The sequence below is a fragment of the Anser brachyrhynchus genome (genome assembly GCF_964034855.1).
Source record: "Anser brachyrhynchus genome assembly, chromosome: 2".
Taxonomy (NCBI): Eukaryota; Metazoa; Chordata; class Aves; order Anseriformes; family Anatidae; genus Anser; species Anser brachyrhynchus.
The window spans coordinates 34,852,157-34,874,801 of NC_137695.1; the positions used below are offsets into that span (position 1 = coordinate 34,852,157).

General features: G+C 40.9%; 1 long non-coding RNA gene across 1 annotated transcript in view; it reads left to right on the plus strand.

Moving 5' to 3' along the window:
• LOC308190891 overlaps positions 1 to 20,137 on the plus strand; it is a 35,535-nt gene extending 15,398 nt beyond the window's left edge. The window contains exon 3 of the long non-coding RNA XR_013947556.1: positions 18,879 to 20,137. This is a non-coding gene — a long non-coding RNA (uncharacterized lncRNA). The remainder of the gene's footprint in view (positions 1 to 18,878) is intronic.
• Positions 20,138 to 22,645: the final 2,508 nt, after the last annotated feature.

Genomic DNA, 22,645 nt, shown 5'->3' on the forward strand with positions numbered 1-22,645 from the left:
TGCCTTCAACCTCCCAACCCTTCAGCAGCCCAGAGCCTGAAGTGACCAGGTCTCCTCCCAGGCACCTGCTGCAGATTGCTCTGGAGCTGGCAGGAGACCTCCTGTGGGTCCTCTGGCCACCAGCTGGGCTGCTGGGACACCACTGGTAGGACTGCGTCATGTGTGTGAGTAAACTTGCTTTGTATACCGACCATATTGTATCTGAAATTACTAAAGGGCAGTTGGACAAGATCCTTCATTTTCTTTACTATGCTATTTTTTTTGGGGGGGGGGGGGGTAGGGGACAAGGTTTCTCCTCATTTTCATGAGACTTCAGTAATTCCACACGGGAAAATATAGGCAGGTGAAGGTTTTCATGCTTCCTTCAAAAATTCAGTCCTGTTTCTCCTCTGAACCATTTACTGCCAGATTTGGGATATGCCAATAAGACTATGTGGATGTATTTCATGTGATTTCTTGTGAGGAGATGAAGTACTTTGAATAACTGCAGTAATCTTGCTTCTGTGATTTTTTTTTTCTTTTTCTATTCTTCAACTCTTTTCACTTTCCTAGACTTGGAGGAAGGTAACAGGTTAAAGTTTCAGAAAAGGCTACTCTGAAATGCACTGTCATCTGTGTGTTGGGTCCTCAACTCTGTATGCTGCAGCTTAGAAAAATCCTAGAAATTTTTTTTTTTTGGCTAGAAAATCTTTTTCTAATATGACTGTGGCTAGACATTAAGGAGGACCTGTTGCAAGTGTCTCACCATTCAACAGGGATCAAGGTAAGGGAAGCTAATCCGTAAATGAGCAAATGACTATTTACATATCAGATTATTAATTATTTTGTATCAGCATTATGCATTATCAAACTATGTATTTGGCCTTGAGGAAAAAAATTATTAAATGATGGCTGACAGCAGCAGTGTTTTGAAGTCCCTTTTTCACTTACTCCACTCTGCTGTTCAATAATTAAAAAACAAAAAGAGAAAGACTTCATCTGAATAAACACACACAGCATGGGACATCTGCTCTGTGTTCTTCCAGCATCTTGGCATTGCTGGCAAATTGAGCTTCGTAGTGGCAGCAGAGGGATTTCAGGGCAGTGAGAAGGGAGGAAGGGCTTAGCCATCACAGCCCTGGTGGAGGTGCTGGAGCTCACGTACAGCCAAGTTACGAGGAATTGCCCCAGCTCCTTGCAGGCTCCAGGGAAACCTTGCCCTCTCTTGTGCACCATGTTTGGCTCTGGCTTTTTAACATTGTCAGTAAGAAAGTGGCTATGAAAGCTTCAGGCAAGATTAAAATACTGACGATGTGCAAGGGACAAAATATGGGAGAAGTGTCTACAAAAACCTTTTCCAGATACATGCTTTGACATCAGGAGTTTGTATATTTTAACTCATATCTCATAGTTGTCATAGTTGTTATTCCAAAATAACTTTTTTCTTTCTTATTTCTTTTTTTCTCCTGTGGGGGAAACAAGCCACCTGTTTTTGGCTAGTGCTAGTTTGTGTTTAAAGGCTGATTCAAAAGAAGGATCTGCCTGTTCTACCACTGATTACATACCCAGTGAATTTTATATTCCTATGTATGGTTTTCATCAGGATTAAACCATTTTAAACCTGTTCGGCACCCAGTTGCGTAGTTGCATGATGCTAAATTTCATTCTGTTGGCATCTTATTATCAGTAAGCCAGAGGAAGGAACTGGCATATCAGCTGTGCTGTATCATTTCTTTAACTTTTTGGACTTGAAAGAGAAATCATCAGTCAAATTACTTCCCTAGAAATAGTAAATACAGCTCTGCAAATTGCATCCCTTATATTTTAAACAGAGTTCAAAGTCTGGCATTACAAAATGGGGGATATGGGGTGTGGGGCGGGGGAGGGTTATTTTGTAAATGTAGCATTAACAAAAAGGATGGGAAGCATTTTGGGCAGAAGCCAAAAGGAGCAGTCAGGTGGATTGGCGCAATGAAGAGCAGATATCATATTTCCTTTCTCTCTGTTGCTTTTATCATAGTAATCAGCCTTTATACTTGTTAGTTTGCTGTAATGAGTTTGAGACGTCAGCAGGAGTTTATTATGTTTATAGCAGTTAATGCATTTTTTTTCCCAATTTCTTGTTTGAAAATGGCGTCTTCATAGAACATCTCACCTGTCTGGATTTTTTTATTTGAATGTAATATAGGCAGTTCAAGACATAGCTGATAATGGGTGTTAGATAATATCTTGGATACTGTGGTATAAATTGTAAGATGACTGTAGTCTGTCATGATGAATATTAGATAATGATACCTTGTCCCTATAAGAATAACTTACTTTATTATTCAGAATGATCTTATGAGCTCTTTGGATTCATGGGAAATAACTTGGTAGAAATCATAAACTATTCAGATTTTGCTGAATATTCTAATCACACTTGCATCATTCTTAATTATGAATTTGGGGCACTGCCAAAAAAAGAGACAGAGGCAGCAAATAACAGTCTTCCATTAACTCTGTGCTGTTGGAGGGCTGGCACTGTGAGTGCCCTTGTGTTGTGAGCTGGCTTGGATGTTTCCTTTTCCCAGTGTTCACGTTAGTGCAGCTCTTCCAAGTGTTACACATTGGGTACTGCCCAGCTGCAGGCTCTGGATTTATCACTCAAGAAGGCTTAGCTCATTTATTTGGTGTTTAGGGTTTGTCAACAAATCTGCTTGCCTCAGCAAGGCAGCAAGGCTCAGCACCAGTGCACAGATCTCCCCATAGTGTGGGTTAAAAATATTCTGTCAAAAGCAGTGCTGGCTGAAATTTGTATTTCACCTGGCTTATAGTGCTCTAGGGTCTTCTCTGGAGGTGGACGTAACCAGGACTGTATTTGCCGTGGAGCACCTTGGCCATGGGGATGTCATGGGGGAGCTGTGTTTGTCTGGAGTGTTAATTTGACCAGAGGATGCTGTTTGTAAAGAAGAGTAGGAGCACTGGGCACCCAAACTGAAGTTCTTAAGAAGCCCTTTAGATCTGAAATGTAAAACTCTTGACTGGAAGGCCAACATTTTTCATAGGAAGGAGCCCAGATACTTAAACACTGCTGATTTTGACCCAGCTTGAAGGCCGACTGCACATATAAGCCCTGATGCTACTAATAATTTTTGCAATGCTTTCTCAAGAAACACATTCCTTAAAGATGCTTTTTTGTTGTTGTTTTTTTTTTTTTTAAGGAGGAGTAATTTGTCTGGGGAGACAGTGAAACACAAAAGGCCCTATCTTTTCTCCTTGATAGCTAGAGGGGCTAGCACAGAAGATGGCAGACTGGGAAGATTGAGTGAGTGTGCAAATGGAAAGAGCGATATGGGTCTGTAGTCTATAGATTCCAGGTTTTCACAGCTTTGTATTTTATAGTGGGATGTATTCGGAGAGAATAAGATGTACATTAATGGAGGAGTGTATTTTTTCCTTGAACAAAGACAAGGGCCTCCCAGCAGTGTTAATACAGGTTGCATAGTTGCATCATGACATTTTGTAAGCTTCAGAAGAGCTGCTTTTTGCCACGTGAGCTGCAAAACAATCTAGAGAGCTCTAGCTGTTCTGACAGGAAAGCAGTGTAAGAGGTTTACTGAATAGTAAACAAATACATTACAAAAGACACTAAGTGATGCAGAATGCTCAGGGACATAGAGTAAATGATGAAAGACATTTGTCTGAAGAAAGCTGGTAGTGTACAAGCATAGATTTTGGGGCTCTGGCCATAGACAACCAACTCAGTGATGCAAACCACTGCAGTAGCTACAAATTCCATTTTGATTATACCTTTCACATATTCACAGATATATATATATATATATATATACATATGTATGTATCTCAGAAGAATCCTATGGAACGCCTTTCACTGTGAATGACAATTTTTGCTATTTGCTCTTATCCTCTGTGCTGAGATTTCAGGGATCTAAGCTTGGAAGTTGAGATCAACTCCGAAGAATTTCTGATCTTAGAGGCCATATGGAGAGAGAAATGCTCTCCAAAACACTTTAGAGCCAGGGCTCAAACCTATTCCAGCTGTGCAGACCTGTCAGATTTTGCTCTGGAAGTAGTTTCTGTTTAAAAACCTACCTGGTCTCCTTTGTCTTAGGTAAGCTTTCTGGGTGTATACAAAATTTGGAATATACACTAACGTATTCAATGCCAGGTTTTACAACACAGAATTTTTTAATGGTGGGAGAATCACAATAAAATTTCACCTCCCCAATAAAGCGTAAGTTTATGCTAGTTCCCTTGTGGAAGATTATTCAACACATTATTGAGGTAAAATATCAGAACCATTTTTTAAAGCTTGGGTAAAAAATTAAAGCAAGATTAATCATTATGGAGTACAGGAGTAAATGTTGTGCTTTTTTATGAGCTCACAAAAACATGAAATTCCCCATATGCAGATAATTTTTTTTTTTCATGATAGCTCTAGGGGGAAATTTCTTGCTGGTTTCCTTAGCAGATTTTCATATAAAAAAATTGCATGGACTCTCAGAAAAACTGAGCAGAGAAAAATGTGTTTTTAAATATTGAAGTTTGTCATACTTGTTATATAGCTACATATATATAGCACTGTAGTTATACAGTGATGGCTGTGTTTATGTGCATGCTTGTATGAGAGTATGCATGTGCATCTCTGATTTTGAAATGTCTGCCTGTAAAAAAAGCTGAAGTTGTATTCCCAGAGCCTCTTTGTGAAAATCCTTGATTAAACACAGCATGTTCTTGGGGATTTGTTGGGCAGTATAAGGTAATATCGGATTAATAAATGTCCACTGAGCTCCAGAAAATACAGAATACTTTAAAAAATGGTGAAATAAATGTATTTTTAACTTCACACAAGATGTATGAAAACATTTGGGAAATAAATTGCTGCTGCAGTACCAGAAGAATATTTATGTTCTTCCATTTGATTCAGTTTTATTTTTTCGGTAGGTCAGTATTTGTGAAAAGACAGAAGTGCACACATGGACTCGGTCCTTAGAGCCGGCTGAGGAACATCCCACATAGGGACCGGGAACAGTCCACCGGGACAGGCCATATCAGACTGATGTTTGCCAAGTCAGACTCCCTGTAATTGGAGTTCAGATGTGTGGGTATTGAGTGATTTCTGGTTTGAACCACAGCATCCTAAATCCTGCGGTGGTCTCTACCAACTGCCAGAGGCTGTGATAAAGAGGCGGTTGTTATCTGGAGATTCATGAGAAAGGACAGGTAAATCCCTAGTCATGCATATAGCTACAATAACTTTGAAGCACCTCACGAGGTATTTTTTATAAGAACAACCAAATATAATCATTCAGTATCATCAGATCATTGGCAATGTTGAGAAGTACTGGCTGAGAAAGCTCAAGGTCGCTACATGCCAAGTAATACATGTGAAGAAAAGCCATCTGCGCAATACCTAGACAATTATGGACTCTAGTTACTAGAAATCATTCTAAACAGTTTTCTTAGAACACTGACTCCATGCTTTCCAGTGTTCAAAATGCAAATAAACTGCTAGAAATTAAGAAGAGAGCTAAGAACTGGAAAGGAAACATCTTTTTGCCACTGTATGAACACATGCCACGCTCCTTTCTTGAGTATTGCTTTAAAAAGAGAGCTGAACTAAGGGAGGGTGCAGAAAAGGGAAGCATGAATGACCTAGGGCATGGAATAGCTGCTTCTGGTGGGGGCAATGGCTGGGTTAGTAGTTAAGCTTGTAAAGAAGAGTCTAAGGAAGAAATAAGAAAAATCTGTGGGATCATAAGGCAGTGGAGAAGGAAGTGGTTATTCGTTGTTTCTCAAGACCATAATAATAACAGAAAGGTCCTGAAGTACCAATTGCAAGAAGTGGTAAGGACATCTTCTGGAAGAACCAGGACATGCACAGACTATTCTCATGTTCTTTCAGTATCTGCTGCTGACTTTCAAAGAGATGGTACAGAGCTAAATGGACTTCTTGACAGCTCAGTGTAACCGTCCCTTACTAAATCTAACCATCAGTCCAACTAGTGCCATGTCCAGAGTGAAAATTAATTCAGGTGCAGGGAAGTGTCAAGCAATGCAGAAACTGGTTTCTATAGCAATAATGGATAGCCTCCCACCATACATGGTTCACTTTAGATTATCCATGCTTTGAATGTACCCCGTTGGGTGAATCTCATAGTATCTGCGGGAATGTAATTTTCCTGTCAACTTTACTATTAGCTTTGTCAGAATAGTTTTGGATAACTCAGGGTTGATAACTTTGTTCTATCAGTGTGCTGATGACTTTGGAGGGCTGGACTTTGAGTTTGATACCTCTTCCTAAAGACAGCATTTATATCAGGGCAAGTCTTAAAGGATAGATGTGGACATACTGGGGTGAGTCTGGCAAAGGGCCACAAAGATGATGAAGAGATTCTAGCGTCTGACATATGAGGAGAGGCTGAGAGAGCTGGGACTCTTGAGCCTGGAGAAACCAAAGCTCAGCTCTCATCAAAGTATCTACTGGGAGGGAGTAAAAAAAGCTGGAGCCAGGCTCTTTTCAGTGGACCCTTGTAACAGGACACAAAACTGTGTACTTGCAGTTGTGTACATGTATGCAAATAGGTGGCAGGCAGGTACTGCATGTGTAATTTGGCTAAGTGCCTTGGAGTTCTGCATTTCTAGCTGGAGTAATTTGTGCTGTGTCTGGACAGATGCACTGTCATACTCTTTGGTATATCTTGGTACACTGTCCTGGTGTTAATGGAGGTACTTAATGTCCCTCTTCTACTGGTCCCTGGGAGCCCATGCTTAAACATAATTTTCAACATCTAATCCTAATAAAGTACAGCATTTTCAGCTGTGTTTTCATGCATTGGCATGCTAAACTTTTGTTAGAGAGGAGATGCCAAAAAAATTTTACAGAAAACGGATTGATTAATTCAGTCTCCTAAAGAAGTCTTGATTAAAACTGAGTAGTAACATAAGTAAAATATTTATTTTTGTGTGATAAATGTATGTGTATCGAGTCGTTACATCAATGTGAATTTTGCACAGGATTTTTTTTTCCAGAGATTTTTTAATCACTTTTCAATGGTAATGACAAACAGAGTCTCTGAAGAACACTGTAACTGACAGGTGAAAGATGAGGAATGGTCTATATACCATTCAACAGATTATGTGTATTAGTAGGAAAAGAAGAAAAACTGTTGCTCAGATCTTACATCTAGCATTTATCTTACACCAAGATGAGCTAGCATTCATCTTCATGTAATATAAATGGTCCAGAATCTGGTTAATTCATATTTCTGTGGTCTGGAGATAAGAAAATTAATTTCTGAGAGTTCAGTGATGGAATCAAGATCAAATTTACGATGGCCCATGAACCATGGTTCAATTTGACCTTGTCAAAATATTTCATCAATGTATAGTTCAGGAAATGGAAAACTCAAATGTTTCAGACCTTTACAGTCAAGCAAGAATAAAAACTTGGATTTGCCTTGCCCAGTGTTTTTCTCTGAAAAGCAAACAAATGCTTCTGTGATGTGAGGCTTGGAGTAGGGATGCGTACAGGATGAATGCTATGAAATAGAGCAGTTGAGAAAGGAATTGTTTTTTAAGTGTTGTATGGGCATTTGCCATTGATAGGCTACTGGTGGTTTTCTTTTAATCTATGATCTGGGGAAAAGTAGCTGAAAATCAAGCTAGAGGTGATGCCCTCTGGGTTAAAGAGTATTAGATTCATAGCGTAGAGTCTTATCTTTCCTACGGGATGCTTTTTTTCACAGTAAAGTATGCAAACACAGAGCAGTCTTGAGATGGTAGCTACATCTGTCCTTACTCAAACAGAAGAATGTTTCTTCTTGAGAAACACCAGGAAAAAAAAGAAGCAGAGGACAAACAGAATAGAGAGAACTTTTTTTCTAAGGCATAAGAGGTGTGCAGTGGGTTGCATATATACTATGTGTTTAAAAACAAAACAAACAATCAAAAAAACACCAAATAAAAAATCCCAAAACATAAACTTCCCTTTTGATTGCTTATGTATGTTGGCCATAAAGGTGCTTTAGCACAACAGGGACAAAACACTACTGGAAAAGTCTGCTGGACTTTTCTTGAATGCCCGGAGAGTCGTCATAATGTGCATTCAGAAATGTAAATCCTACTCGGCTCTTTCTGAAATGAGATCTGGATTATGCTCTTTGGGGAAAGCCATGACCTCACGGGGTTTCTAAACTGCACTGCAGCTTTGCTGTGGTCTTTATTGTACACTGAAATGATGTGGGCAAAAGATCAAGGGAGATTAATCTGAAAAACATCCACTTTACAAGCCAATAGGGAATCAAATTATACACACTGGAGATGAAGAACAAATCTGTTTGTTAAAATGTGCTGATTTGCATGAAATGTTGTAATTTTGAAGAAATTTACAGAGCAATCTCTTTTTATTCTGTGCTGTATAATAGCTTCTCATTCTTATTCAAGTCTTGACAATTTGGAAGAAAAAGGACACGCTGAAAAATAATATGACAAGGCACATTCCCTTGATGGTGAATCTAGGAATTGACTTGGTACACAGGGGCCAACCTGTCTTCTTAATGTTTTTTGGAAGGGAAGAAGATAAAGAACCATATTTTATTATTTATGTAGAACAGATAGTTAAAAAATAATGTAGCCATCTCATAAAAAAGAAAAGAAAATGCAAGCCAGACTTTTTGAAAAAAAAAAAAAAAGAACGAAAGAAAAAAATAGAGAAATTAAGGATAGTTGAAGCCAGATTTGGATGTTCGATGAACAACTAAATTTGGGAGATTTAAATGCCTTCTGCACCTACTGAAACTCACTTTGCAGAGTGGATAATCAGTTTGCATATCCTACTTGGAAAGCTTTGATTTGACTCATGAAATGGGGCAGGCTATGGCATACCCGCTCTGGTTGGGAGGTGCATGGAGAGTCCTACTGACTTCAAGAGGAGTTGTGGGTTAAAGCTGTTCTGCAGAAGTGATGCAGTCTATTCAAAATAGTAATTTACAGTTTTGTGCAGAGAGAACATGAAGGAAATGAGAAATAAAAATCAGAAGAACTACTAATGCTGGAGTAAAGCCGTCAGGCTGAGCTAAGCCAGTAAATCAAGGAGAAAAGTGCAATGCAAAAGTTTCATGTCAGAATATTGGTGGTTAAAATTACTCTGTTGCTGTTTAAAAACCAACCAACCAAACAAACAAACAAAAAACAACAACAACAACAAAAAACAAGGTGAAAATAAATGCAGAATTAAGCTGGAATGCTTTGTCTTCATGAGAAAGCAAGGAATGGAGAAGTAGGAGCTTCACAGTTCTGCTGTTGAAATTTAGGAACTTCCCAGAAATGTTGTAACTTTGCATAGTGCTATAGTGTCAGATGGGTTGTGGCAGCTGACCAAGGAGTAGCAGTCAGTCACTGATGTGAGGTAAGATGTATTACGTAGGCTTTCATGCTTATGACAAGCTAATCGCAGCACAATGGTATGTGACCTGGACTTCTTCCTTGGTCATTGTTTGTAAGCATTGCAGGGGTGGGAATACATTTTTGATTGGTGCATTTGAGATTAGTTTTAATTCTCTTGGTTTAGCTGTGTATAAAACTACATTTTCCTGTAATTACAGAGCCAAAGAAGCTGCACCTGATCTGAAATGTGACCCTGATATGCAAGAATCCCTGTAGATATTTGCTCTTGCATTCCCAGCCAGAGGCCCTGAAACCAGAGCCTGTGTGCACGTGGCTGATGGGGTGCACATCTGGGTAGCACCTGGAGCCTCATCTGTCCCTTGACATCACCCATTCATGTCAACCCAGAAACAATTTGAGCCTGATTTTTATTCTCTCTCGTGATGGGTGGACAGGAGAACATTACTACTTTCTTGGCTTTTTTCCACCCAAACTGTTCCTCCTTTGTTCTTGCACAGATTTAGCTGCCCTTATCTCCTGAGGTGGGAAGCTTGCCAGCCTCACTGCAGCTCTCTGGTGAGTCTTCCCAAAGGTTTCCTTCTGCCTGGTTCTCCCTCATTCAGATGCTTTCCATCATTGATGAAGAACTGATTTGACAGTTTTCCTCCTTTCGGGCTGTGCTGACTGTGCCAGGCTTCAATAGCCCTTACTGCCTTTTTGGCTTTCACCCCAGTGATCTGCAGTCTGCCTCTGGAGCAGTCTGTCTTCTCTTTTCTCCCAGCACCACATACTAGCTGGGTTTTGTCACATCCAGCAGACACAACACAATGAACATTTCCATCACTCCTGTGAGGGAGCCTAGGGTCTGGCCACTGGGAGCTGTGTGTCCGTGCTGGCATCCAGAAGTCAGGAAATTTGTGCACTAAGTATAAGGAGATGAAAATCCCCTCAGCCACTGTCTCTTGCCATTGGCTTTTTCCCCTTCCTTTCCATGGGGATGTATCTGTGTTCTCTGCCGCCTTCTCTGTTGCTTCTCCCATGTTTTGCCTTCAGGGCAGTCCCCTGTTCCCCTCCCATCGGCTGTGTTTTTAGAGCACTGCACTATGAGCAGTGTCGTGATTCTGTAACGTACTGGAGACTGCGAGTCCAACTGAAACCTCTGTCACTTATGGTACCGACAGGTACTTGACTTTTAAGGCTGTTAATCCCTCTTTTTGTTTACCTCCCATTCCACGTGGCCACGAAGTATGAATACCATTTTTCCCTTAGATTCATATTGATCTGGGTTCTGAATTTCTACTTATTTCTGTAAAAAGTAACAACAAAATCTTACAGACCTATTTCATCAGCAATAGTGCATGATAAGGAGCAATAAACCTGCACAGCACAGATGAGCATAAATACCAATCCATAAATGCAGTAGTCATCCACTGAACAGGTAGTGCAAAGTCTTAGTTTTTTTCCAAATCTTATTTTCTCACTTCAATTGATTAAAAAACAATTTTGACAACGCAAGCCCTTCTGTTAAGACACAAGCTAATGGAAATATTGTGAACGAAGTATTGTCAGGTGTATCTGTGAAGTGTAGGAATCATCTATGGTGATCTGAACTGACTTTTCTAATAGGCATGAAGATGGAGAAATACAGTTAATATATATTTAGAGGAGGGAAGAAAACAGATAGGGAAGGTAAATGCTTAGAGAAGGTGATGAATCCATAGTTACATTTTTCTTACAGATATGGGTGAGAAATCCTCACTGGATTCCAGTCTGTTGCCTAATGAATAAGTAAGTATTCGCTTCATGAGTGATGTTCCTGGAGGCTGGTTTGCACCCTTGCTCAGCAATAAATCCCATTAGCATTTGTTTTCATTAGAAATTTGGATAAGGAGGATGTTCTTAGGAATGACAATAAAGACATGAGAAGGAAATGCGGTTTTTTAGAGGACAGAACTGCAGAATGATTGTAAGTCCTCAGATTTTGTTATTAGTTTGTGTTTCATGTTGCAAATCTAGTATGATTGTCTAACATATCTTTAACTGCAAGGTGATAGTCCCGTTGTGAGAGCTCCTGAGCAGACATACTTGTTAATGCCACTTCCAAGTATTCCAGCCCACCACTTGGGAGTTTATTCTTGTTTCTCAATTTTCCACATCATTGCTTCTATACTTGAAAACATACACCAATATCGTTTTTCCTGGCATGCTGCTTGGTTAAAATACAACACTAGATATACAAAATATATCAGTGTATGGTGTATGACATAGATTAAAAAAAGTGTTTATAAACATATATATATATATAAGTTCATGACATAAATAAAAGATAAGAGCCTGTCTATACTCAAGAAACCGAGTGATGTGAAGTAATTAAGACCTAAAAATACGGAAAAATAAAATTAATGATCTTAATAGCATAACTGACACAGTGGAGTGATATTTCACTAGTATACTCATACCGGGATAGCTAGAAACCTGATTTCTGACCTGTGTAAATTGCTGTTTTTGGAAACCAATAGCAATGTCCTTGTGGGAGCCACATGGGTGAATGATGCTGCCTGTGGATGTGGGTCATAATGGAAAATTGTTAGTAACAGTCATCGGAAAGGAAAAGGAGCTGAATATTCTGGTCAATCCAAGTTCTTATAAAACCCTAATTATTCTTGTCAAAATCCAGACACACAAGTGAGAGAAGAGCTGTGGCCAGAAGATGAAATAAGTTCCTTTAAGCACTGTTCCTGTGGTTGAACAAGGAGACTAGAGGGTATTCAAGCTTCCTTTTCCCACCCACAGTACCTCCCATCAAAAAACAGTCATGCTCTTCCATCCTGCCTAGCTGAACCTTTTTTTTTTTTTTTTCCCAACTCCTCCTTTGGCCCTGCAGTGCTGATCAGAGGAGGCTGAAAGCATTGTGATATTTGGGACGTGTCCATTCCCAGGACTCTCTGAATCATCATATGATGCTGGCAGGCAGCATTGGTGCAGATAAAGTTGGTGGGAGTCAGGGTAAAAGCTTGATTTTTTTTTTGTAGAAACTCATTCTCCTTTGTTTGTGTCAAGAAGTGCTGAAAGGATGCCTAGGGCATGGCGGGTGCTGTGGTGATGTTAGAAGACCCATCACAAGACCTCACTTGCCTAAGGGTAGCACCATGAGGACAGATGTAACCTGGGAGCAACTGGGAGTAGTCTCCAGTCAGCTTCATCTTCAGCTGAAGTTAGTCTTTGTGAGAGAGAGATTAGTCATTTGTTTTCTCTGCAGTCCTGAGGCTTTCTCTTTGCTTGAACTGCCAAAACGCTCCCTTGCAGTGAGTTGAATACACTTAGTATCCTGAATGAGATTCAGTGTGGTAGTACCCTCTTGGATGCCAAGCTCGAGATGCTCTCTTGCATCCACGTGAATGAGTGCATGCACCAAGTGGTCCTGAGCTGTCCCATTTGGGTACGGAGAGGATAAACTGTACCAATGTGGGATTTAATGCCAGTTGCAAAGCTCGTGTAGAGCCCTGGCTGAATACCTGCAGAGACGGCCAGTACTGATGTGACCAGTACATTGCTCTGACCATGGTGTGCTCAGGACCTACACGAGCTCGTTCAGAGCTATCTTTGTGCCTGGGTGTAAACCCCGGCCCCATGCTCTGACTGCATGAAAGATCTACTCTCTCAGTGTGGCTGACTGTGGATATGTGTACACTACATATACGGAGTCCAACTGAATCTTTGTTTTCTCTTGAACTATCTGTTGTTAACTATTGTTTTACTCAGGTTTTAATTAAAAATAAAATAAGTGCAGCATCTATTCTAACCAAAAACTGATTTATTTTTTATTTTTAAACCTAGCTAATAAATTTATAAATCTGCTTCTGCAATGTATGTACACTTTATGTCTTACCTGATGTCAAATATTTTCAGTCCTTCTGTCCAGTGGGAGTTGAGTACCAACTGCAGACCAGGGCTTCCCCCTTCTCTTGAAGGCAGTCACGGCACTGAAAACAGGACATTGCTTGTAGTATTCCATAAAGAGCACAACACACTCAATTTCAGCTTTCATTTTTTCTTTATAGCTAATCTAATAAGTAACAAGATGTGTGAAATAGTGCAGTTAGTTATGATCAGTGAACACTTCTTAAAGGTCAGGAAATGTCATCTTTTTTTTTTTCCGGTTGTCACTCATAGCGGCTGGGTCACTGCTTTGTGTGAGTGAGAGACAGGCAAGGCTCAGCCTGGAGGGGGAAAAATCCTGGAGACTTCTGTTTTCTCCTTGAGGCAATCTCCATCATCATGAATGCACGTGTTACAGCTAATACTGCTGAAAGCTGGGGTGGTTATAAATATATATATTGCCGAAGGCCAAATTCTTGGTGTTGTGTGAAGCCCTTGGCAATTATGTGAAGTCAAAACCCATCGTAAAGCTCTCAGGTCAGAGTGGCCTTTGCGAATATTACCATGCTGCACAGCCATCAAGCCCTCCTATAAATTCAATCTTCAATGTAGAAAGGGAGCCCCATTATGGCATTTTTTGACAGAGAGGCATGAATTAATCAATTAATTAAATTTGGTGTAATAGGGTGATTTCAGGAGAGGGCCCTGTGGAGTCAGGAGCAGTAGGTACTGCATCTGGGAGTGTGAAGGCAGCAAATGCTCCCGTAATATTTTTGCTTGGGACATGCTGTGCACTGGAGCCAGACCCCATGGCAAGGCAGGCTGGGGTTGGCAGCCCAAAGCGTAGCACACATGCTCTTCTTCAGACCCCTCGTATCAATCTGCCTGGTGTTCTGTTCAAAACATCTCATCAGTGTAAATGCTGGTGCAGGTTTATCATTTTTTCATACCAAGGAGCAGAGTTGCCCGAGGCACTTAGCAGGACTTGCTATAAAATAGGAAGTGTTGGGAGGGTTCGGGCAGCGTGGTGCCCCTTGGCCCTGACTGTTAGCAGATGCTGAAGGGGAAAACTTGTCCCACTGATAGACGTTATGGAATAATCTTCCTAGAAGGGAATTTGTCTCTTAATTTGCTTCTTAATTCAAAGCAATTACTGTTTTCTTATTCAGTAAAATACTTTTTTTTTTTTTTTTTAAATGTCTCTTCTGTGGGATTTGGGGATCCTTTAAAGACGTTTAGCCTTTATGGTGTCTTCTGACCCCATCTTCCCCAGGGTAACCCCATGGGAAACCTTCTGCCACCCCACATAGAATATGTTACTTTCTCCTAGTTTATTTGTATATCCTGATGTTTATGTTTTCAGGGAGGGTAAAGGGCTAATTTCATGGCATTTTCTGTTTTTATACATCTCTTGTGTATCTTCTCATTCATTATTCTTTGAGTATCTTTTATCTTTCCGACCCTTAGTTAGAGGCTTTCTGTGCACCTAAATGTTTTATTTGCCCTTACTGTGTTTTTGGCTGCATTTTTTTGTGAGATGGGAGAGAAGCACTGTTTCCTAAGACAGCGGAGTCTTTAACCTTTTCAGTAATGATTTATGTAGCATTAATTACTGTATTCTTTATAGTTGGCTTGTTTTCCTTCCCCTTTGTTTCCATTGCCCATTTCTATTACATTTTTACTAAGCTATCACAGTGACCTCCTGGCCATGTCCTTTTGCAAGCATATTTACATATCACAGAACAGAATGCTGAGTAAAGGAAATCTGGCCACATCACTGTGATTGGGCTGCCTATTTACATAAAACAAATATTTAAGTATAGTCTGCAATTTCAGAGCTTTGCAGTAATACAAGTAGAATCAGATGTTTATTAAGAGACTGAAAAATCCAGTTATTTAACCACACTGCACTGAACTAGAAGAATATTCGATTTCAGACTGGAATAGGACTTCATGAAATCTGCAGCAGAGTGATACTGGCAGGGTTTTTAATTTTTCATTATTTTTTTCTTTTGCTGTTTGCTTGTTTGCTGACTCTACTTACCAAAAGCAACTAGGAAAGAGCATAAGGAACTGAATTGTAGTGTTAATTCTGTATTTATTTGTGATTAAATTGCTTTCCTGTGCTTTGATTTATGAGGAAGGGGGAGCATAAATGGGTGACTAAGGGATTCAGCTGCAAAACTCCCCTTAATTTCTGTGTCTGCTGTTTGGTCGAGCAGTGCAACAGGCTTTAAACTTCTTCAGTGGTGCCCACAGTATGCTGAATATGATAGAAAATGTTGTCTGGTTTAACTCTGAAGAGCTTACAGTCTAAGCAAGACAACAACAGTAATAATTAATTACTGTATATGTAAGAATAAATTAGTGTGTGCATACATATATATATATAATGATTAACAATGCTGTTTACTCTTTTTCTGTGGAACCTGTGAGAAGAAAGGGTTGTTGGAATGTGTATGCACAGTGGCTGAAGACTACAGTAGGGAAGGGGCTCCATGTTCTCCATCCAGAGAAGCTGTGGATGCCCCATCCCTGGAGGTGTTCAAGGCCAGGCTGGGTGGGGCTTTGGGCAACCTGGTCCCTGCCCATGGCAAGGGGGTTGGAATTAGATGGTCTTTAAGGCTCCTTCCAACCCAAACCATTCTATGTGTGGGAGATGGGACAGATCACTAGCAGATTGTGGTGGTATTTCACAGCTGATGTCCTCAGCTGCAGACTGTGCAGTAGTGGTGGTGCTGTGACCAGGTAGTGCTGACTAAGGTGCCTAGATCACCTGCCCAGGTGCTGATCTGTGATGTACTAAGCAGTGCAAGCAAGTAGAAAGGACTCTTGGTGATGTTAATGCATTTCAGTGAGAGGACACAAGACATTTATTTGGGTGGCAAAACAGTTCCTTCTGTCTCGTTGTTTGCTTGTACCCATGCAAAAAAAAAACATCTGCAGTGTGATGAGGGACTGTGGTCACAATGTACAGAGGACTGTGGTGAATTCGGTCACTAAATGCCTTTCTAGGAAGCGTGCTCTGTCTCAGTGTGGGACCTGTGGCGTGAGCCTTTGTGATCTGCTGTGTGGTTGTAAAGGACTCTGTGGTTTTACAGTCCAGGGGCAAAGCATTGGCTGTTCTCCAGGAATGAAAAAGCTCTCGATGAGTGTTGAGTCTAGTCCATGGGTACTCTCAGTAGCCAGGTCATAACAGGTTTGGAGAAGTGTCTTATTCTCCACCAGTCAATGACGATGTTTGCTCCCACGGCTCCCGTTTCAGAAGCTGGTGCAGAATTACACCGTGCTGATGGAACCATTGAGCATTTCCAGAATAAATTTAAGAAGCTCAATATTCTCTTGTGTTTGGATTCTGTTTCTAATTTATATTTCTGAAATAGCTTCTTCTCTTTCTCTCTCTCTCTTTCCTTCTTTTTCTCTCTCTTTGTTTTAAAGTATTATATATTTTTTAGCACCTTAGGCTGCAGCCTGTTTCCATTTTGCCACCCTTTGGCTCTTTGTCTTAGTGACGGTAAAAAGGAAGAATGCATTGCATTTGGTCCTTGCCTGTTAGTTGTGTTTGTTTACTTGCTGGTGAATTATGCTGACATTTCCCCCTCGGGAGAACTTGCCTGCTGTACTGCAAGATGCACTGTTCACCTATGAACATTACCTGGCTTGATGTGTCCGCAGGGCCAGTTTTCTGTATATGGAGAGGCCAGAAATGAAATAAAATCACAAAAGAAAGCAAGGAGAAGAAAACAGAAGTAGGCATATTTTGTAGCATAACTTTTCTGCATCTATTTGTGTTGCAGAGACAGAAAGGCAAAGTTGTAAGAACTCTTTTTTTGAAACCGTTGCTAGAGAGTACTTCTGTTGCCCCACATGAATATTTTCTGTGATGTGACACACAGAAATAACAGTTGAGTAAGCCACGGTGTTTAATTTTTCACTTTTCCTAGCCAGGCCATATTTTATGGTTTCTATGAAAAGTGCAACATAATATCTGTGTAGCCTTGTGGATTAATTTGCTTTCTTCTGGGCTGTGCAATTTGACTAAGAAAAGATGTGTTTTTACAACTATTAGTTTGGTTATAGATCATATCTAAGAACTTATATAATATTGGATGTCACTAATCATCATTTAGAAGAGAACATTATTCAGACGAGAACATGGCAGCAGCCCATTGACTGTAGCAGCTCTGAGTTCCTGCATCAGTATAACGCTTAAACTTGTGCTTCATTTTAAGCACCCGTAAAAAGTATCATTACCTTTTTAATGTTCATTCTTAAATAACACTCAGTGACCCCTTACAATTCAGGATGAAGGCAAAGCAACCGTGGAGCCTGCCTGAAGTTAGGCAAGAAACCAAGGGCAAAGCCAAGACTTTCTGACCCATGCTCCTGGCTGGGTGCTGTTGCTTGCATTGTTAGCTGCTTTCTTTCAGCTGAATGGAGCTGAGTTTATGTTGATGTTTATTCCACTGTCGTACAACTAAATTCAGTCATTTGACAACTTTCATTGCATGCCAAGTTATTGTTGCATTTCAGCTTTTGAAATTTAGCCGCTTCTTCTGTACCCTTAATAACTGCTTGGAAGACAGAGAGTCCTTACATTTTCCTTGTGGAAACAGTTGCTTGGTTTGATGGAGGGAAAATGCATCATGAAATCAGATGTTTCTAATTGCTTCTTGTTTCAGGAGTTTCTATTGTACACTGAAAATCATCCTTAATGCATGAGTAAGCCTGATGAATAGATAGATTTGAAAAACATTGACTCAAAATAAATCTCTCTTGGAAGAGGAATAATTGTTGACTAATTCTCGTGGGAGAGAGATACGAGTTTCTTGCAGGCTCTTTGAACAGTAAGACTTCAAAGAGGATCAGTGAAAAGTAAGAAAGGTGCACTTGATTGTTTATTCTTTCTTGCCATTAGGGCATCTGTCTCATTAGTGTTAACAAGATTTCATACTGTCCTCAGGGAGACAGGTACCTTCCAAGAAATGCCTATAAGGAAAAAAAATAATCGTCCTAAGTGCCATAGGCTGAAGCGTATGTAACTCATAAATCCTCAGCTGACATAATAGTTCCTGAGGCCTTTTCTTCAGAGAGAAAGGGAGAACAAATGCTATGAGGCAAAGTAATTGGTAAATTGAAACAAGCTGTTAGAGGAAATTAATATTTTTGGGCAAGGGTTTGTTGCAGGTGAAGGTGAGACTCGGCAAGGGGAGGACGTCTCTTTAATTACTGATGGGGGGCAATGCCTGTGTGTTTCTAACTCAGTGTCCCCTTTCTGGCAGTGTGGCATAGCATCCTGCAGCAGCAGGGGCACTGTTCCTCTTCATGGGCCCTTGGGTTGTGCAAACCAGCTGGCAGAAAAGCATGGAAATACCAGGTTTTGTACGGCCTTGCAGCGCTGGGGTCTGGAAAATGAAGTGTGAGAACTCCAGAGCTTGCAGGATTTAGATCCAGATATATATAAGACCTTCATTTTCAACCAAGTCCATTAATTTTGGGTGCCTCTAGTTTTAGTTGCTCAATCTGATACACTTCACTTGCACCCAGGAAAAGCGGACTCCAAAAACGACTGGACCTCTGAAAATGTTTGTCACCGCTGTTTGTTTTCATGTAAGTTGGTGTCTGTTTTTCAGGGAGAGCATGGAAGGAGCAGACATCTGGATTGCCTGTGACCAGGACAATGCGCATGGAGTCCTCCCTGCAGGGACTCTTGCAGGGTCTGGGGGCCGCTCATCTGGAGCTGCACAGTTGTACATGGAGTGGTTGGTGACATCACCTGCAGCGTAGTGAGCAAATGCATCACTCCCTGCTTCCTTCTAGGTCAAAAATGAAAAGATAGCTAATTAAATCATGCTTTTAATGCTATTTGAATTATAAAACAAAAACGAACCATTTCTGGTGTATTTTTTTCATTAATTCTATGTCATAAAATGTAATTTAAATGACTTAAGTATCCCAACCAAGTCATTTTGCTAATTATCATAACACAAACATAAAGACAGTATAAATATATGTAAAACCTCACTTGAAATTTTCCCTGACACTGCCCCTCCACAAATACTTGCTGAATGCAGTTAAAAACATGACACTAAGCCTGTTGTAACCTTGTTATAACTCTTTATTCTTTGTGCATGTGCCATCTGGGGGTTAGAAGATAAAGAACCTTATTCCTATCAAGACTATTAAGAACTATTTTTCTAATAAGCTATGGCTAATGTCTATCTTGCATCTGCCCAACTTCCTTTTATGTCTCAAATTTAAACCCAGGGTTTTGTAATGAGGGGCCTTGGGGAGTTAGTGATGAAGCAGGCGGTCCCAGCAGTCAGTGGGGAACAAATCACATCTTGAAAAGGGACTGCCGTCATCCTGAGAAACACGAAGAGACATCAGCGATGTGAAAACAACCAAGTGAAAAAGACTCCAAACACTTTTCATGTTTAAAGCAGCCTTTAGAGATAGAGAGATAGGGATGTTTTCATTTTACTTTTTTTCTTCCTTTTCCTTTTTTTTTTTTTTCCCTACACAGTCAGATTTTTGGAGCTAAAATCAATTTTTAATTTCTGAAGTGCTGTTTTAGTTCTTGAGCCTGTATATGGAAAATATGACTGTCAATAGGAAATGTTTGAAAGGAAACATATGACAAAGCCCCTGCTGTGCAGACAGGCAGGGCTGGCCTAGATGGGATTTGCAGCTGAATTTCACCAATAAAAAAGCAGCATGTATCTCTTTTGTGGCCTACAAGTACGAAAGTTTGCATGATTTTAGAGCTACGTTGTGACGGAAAGATACCAGAAGGGTGATTAAAATGTGATCATTGACCTGATCAAGATCTTAAAGCATTTGTGGTAGCATTTTATGTTTTTTTTTTTTGTTTGTTTTGTTTTTACCACAGCTGCCCCAGTGTTCTCCTGACCCCAGCCTGAAGGAACTAGTTGCAGAGAAATTTATCCAAATATACCTTCTTCTCCTACAGAGGTTGGCAAACATTCAGTAACACAGATTTCTATGAACTTGTTATTACTCAACAGCGAAACAAATTGATCTAATTTAGATGTATCCTGTTTGTGCAGTTTGTTCCAAAATATTTTTCATGTGTTCAGTTTTTAAACAGAAATGTTGGAAGATCTCAGGTTCAAAACATCCCTGGAGATGTTCTGTGGATACCTGGAGGCTTCTGAGGATGCCTTTGTCTTGGTGAATTTTCAGTTAAGGTGCAGTTTATGATACTTAGTTCTCCCAGAACTGGAACTGGTTTAATCATACGTGATGGGCTGTCACAGGCTCTGTGTGATGCCATTCCTCAAAGATGTTGTTACAATTTCTTCTACGTCTTAAATTTAAATTTGAAGCTTTTGCATGAAAGATCTTAGGGAGTTAGTTATCATAGAATTATAGAATCATTAAGGTTGGAGAAGGCCTCCAAAATCATCTGGTCCAACCGTCCCCCTACCACCAATGTCACCCACTAAACCATGTCCCTAAGCACCACGTCCAACCTTTCCTTGAACACCCCCAGGGTCGGTGATGCCACCACCTCCCTGGGCAACCCGTCCCAGTGCCTGACTGCTCTTTCTGAGAAGAAATGTCTCCTAATTTTCAACTGAAACCTCGCCTGGCTCAACTTGAGGCCATTCCCTCTAGTCCTATCACTAATTACCTGTGAGAAGAGGCCGACCCCCAGCTCCCCACACCTTCCTTTCAGGTAGTTGTAGAGAGCCATAAGGTGTCCCCTGAGCCTGCTCTTCTGCAGACTAAACACCCCCAGTTCCCTCAGCCGCCCCTCACAGGACTTGTGTTCCAGGCCCTTCACCAGCTTCGTAGCCCTTCTCTGGAAGCACTCCAGGGCCTCAGTGAAGGCCTTAGCAGCTGATCCCACTAGTTTGTAGCTCCAAATCCAGGATAAATAATGGTGCCATATCCAGCTCGTGTTAAGGGGCTGAGATTAATGTGTGTGTGGGACAGGGGCTTTGGCTGCCCGTGACGGTTGTTTGATCTGGCTTTCGTGCCTGCATCTGGAACCGGTGCGGTCCCAGGTGGCCGTAAATCCTGCTGGTGAGCATGTTTGTGACCCCATGGCAGTGCTGTGGCTATTGCACTGGGGCTGTTGTCCCTCCTGGTGGCAGGCTGCCCTACACCAGCCCCACAGGGCATGAGGCACAGGTTTGTGATGCACCGCGAGGAGTTAATGGAGCTTCATGCGGCTGCGAGTGGTCTCAAAGCATAAAGTTGTTCTTCTGACTTTGACCCCTCTGGATGGGCATGATCATAATTTTGTCTCCTCTTTTATCTTTATGCTGGCCCCTGAATTTCCTCTTCATTGACCTTTTTCACAGGTCACAACAATTTGCACATGATCTACAGCAGAGAAGATCAGAAAGCGAAGCAGAGAGAAAACCAAAAATAGAAGCCTTCTGCTCAGAGCAGCTGTTTCTGAAGTGTGTCTATCTTATGGAGCCCACATTACAAAAGCTCTTTTAATCTCTGTCATTGTTTCTACCACAGCAGAACAGTTTCAGGTGTCGAAGGCCTAGTACCTCCCACTGTCTCTGCTCACTTTAAAAACAAAAGTTTCTTCATGGTGAAATAGGTCCCCATCACTTTGCTGATGAAGTGTCTCGGGCTCCAGGCAAGCTGCCACCCTCTGTGGAAGTAGTCTCATATGTTTATGGGAGTGAATTGAACCTGCTGTACCTATGGCAGTGCCCATTTCTCAGTGAGGCCGTGGCTGTACGATGGGAAGACTTTGCCTAATGATATGTGATTTATGCCGTCAGATTTTTTGTTAGTACCCCTGTTATTGTATAAGATTACCTAGTTTTCCATATGTGAGAGAAGGGACCCAGTGCTTACACTATCTGAATACTATCATGAGAGTTATATTTGGGTCAGCAGTGGCTGATGTGCATAATCTGGCTAGCTGGCACCTCATCTTGAATGGCAGAACTACTCTGTGCATTTTTTTATTTTTATTTTTTACTTTTTAACATCTGTAGGTTTCCTGGACCTTTCTCAGCTCACTGGATTTGGGGTCCCACAAGCTCTATTGCCCTGTGGGGTGCATGAGGTAGCGGTTGCTCCTCTTCTCATGATGCAAAGACAGTTGATGTGAACAATGAGTCTCCCTTACAGGGTATTTATAAGTTTCTTCTTCTTCGTGCTTTATTATTTGGGGCTTACATGAAGCCAAAGGAAATTTTGTCAAGAGAGATTAATTGCCACAAACTGAGGAGAACAGTGGCCCCACAACTGTGGACGTAAAGGGGAGTTAACTCATAACCACGCAACTGCATGTTTGGGGAACTATACAGCAGTGTTGGAGAGGATAAACATGTCTCTGCTGTGTGAATCACAAAATTGTGCAGGAGATGGGTCAGTGCATGTCGTGCTAATGAGGGAGAGT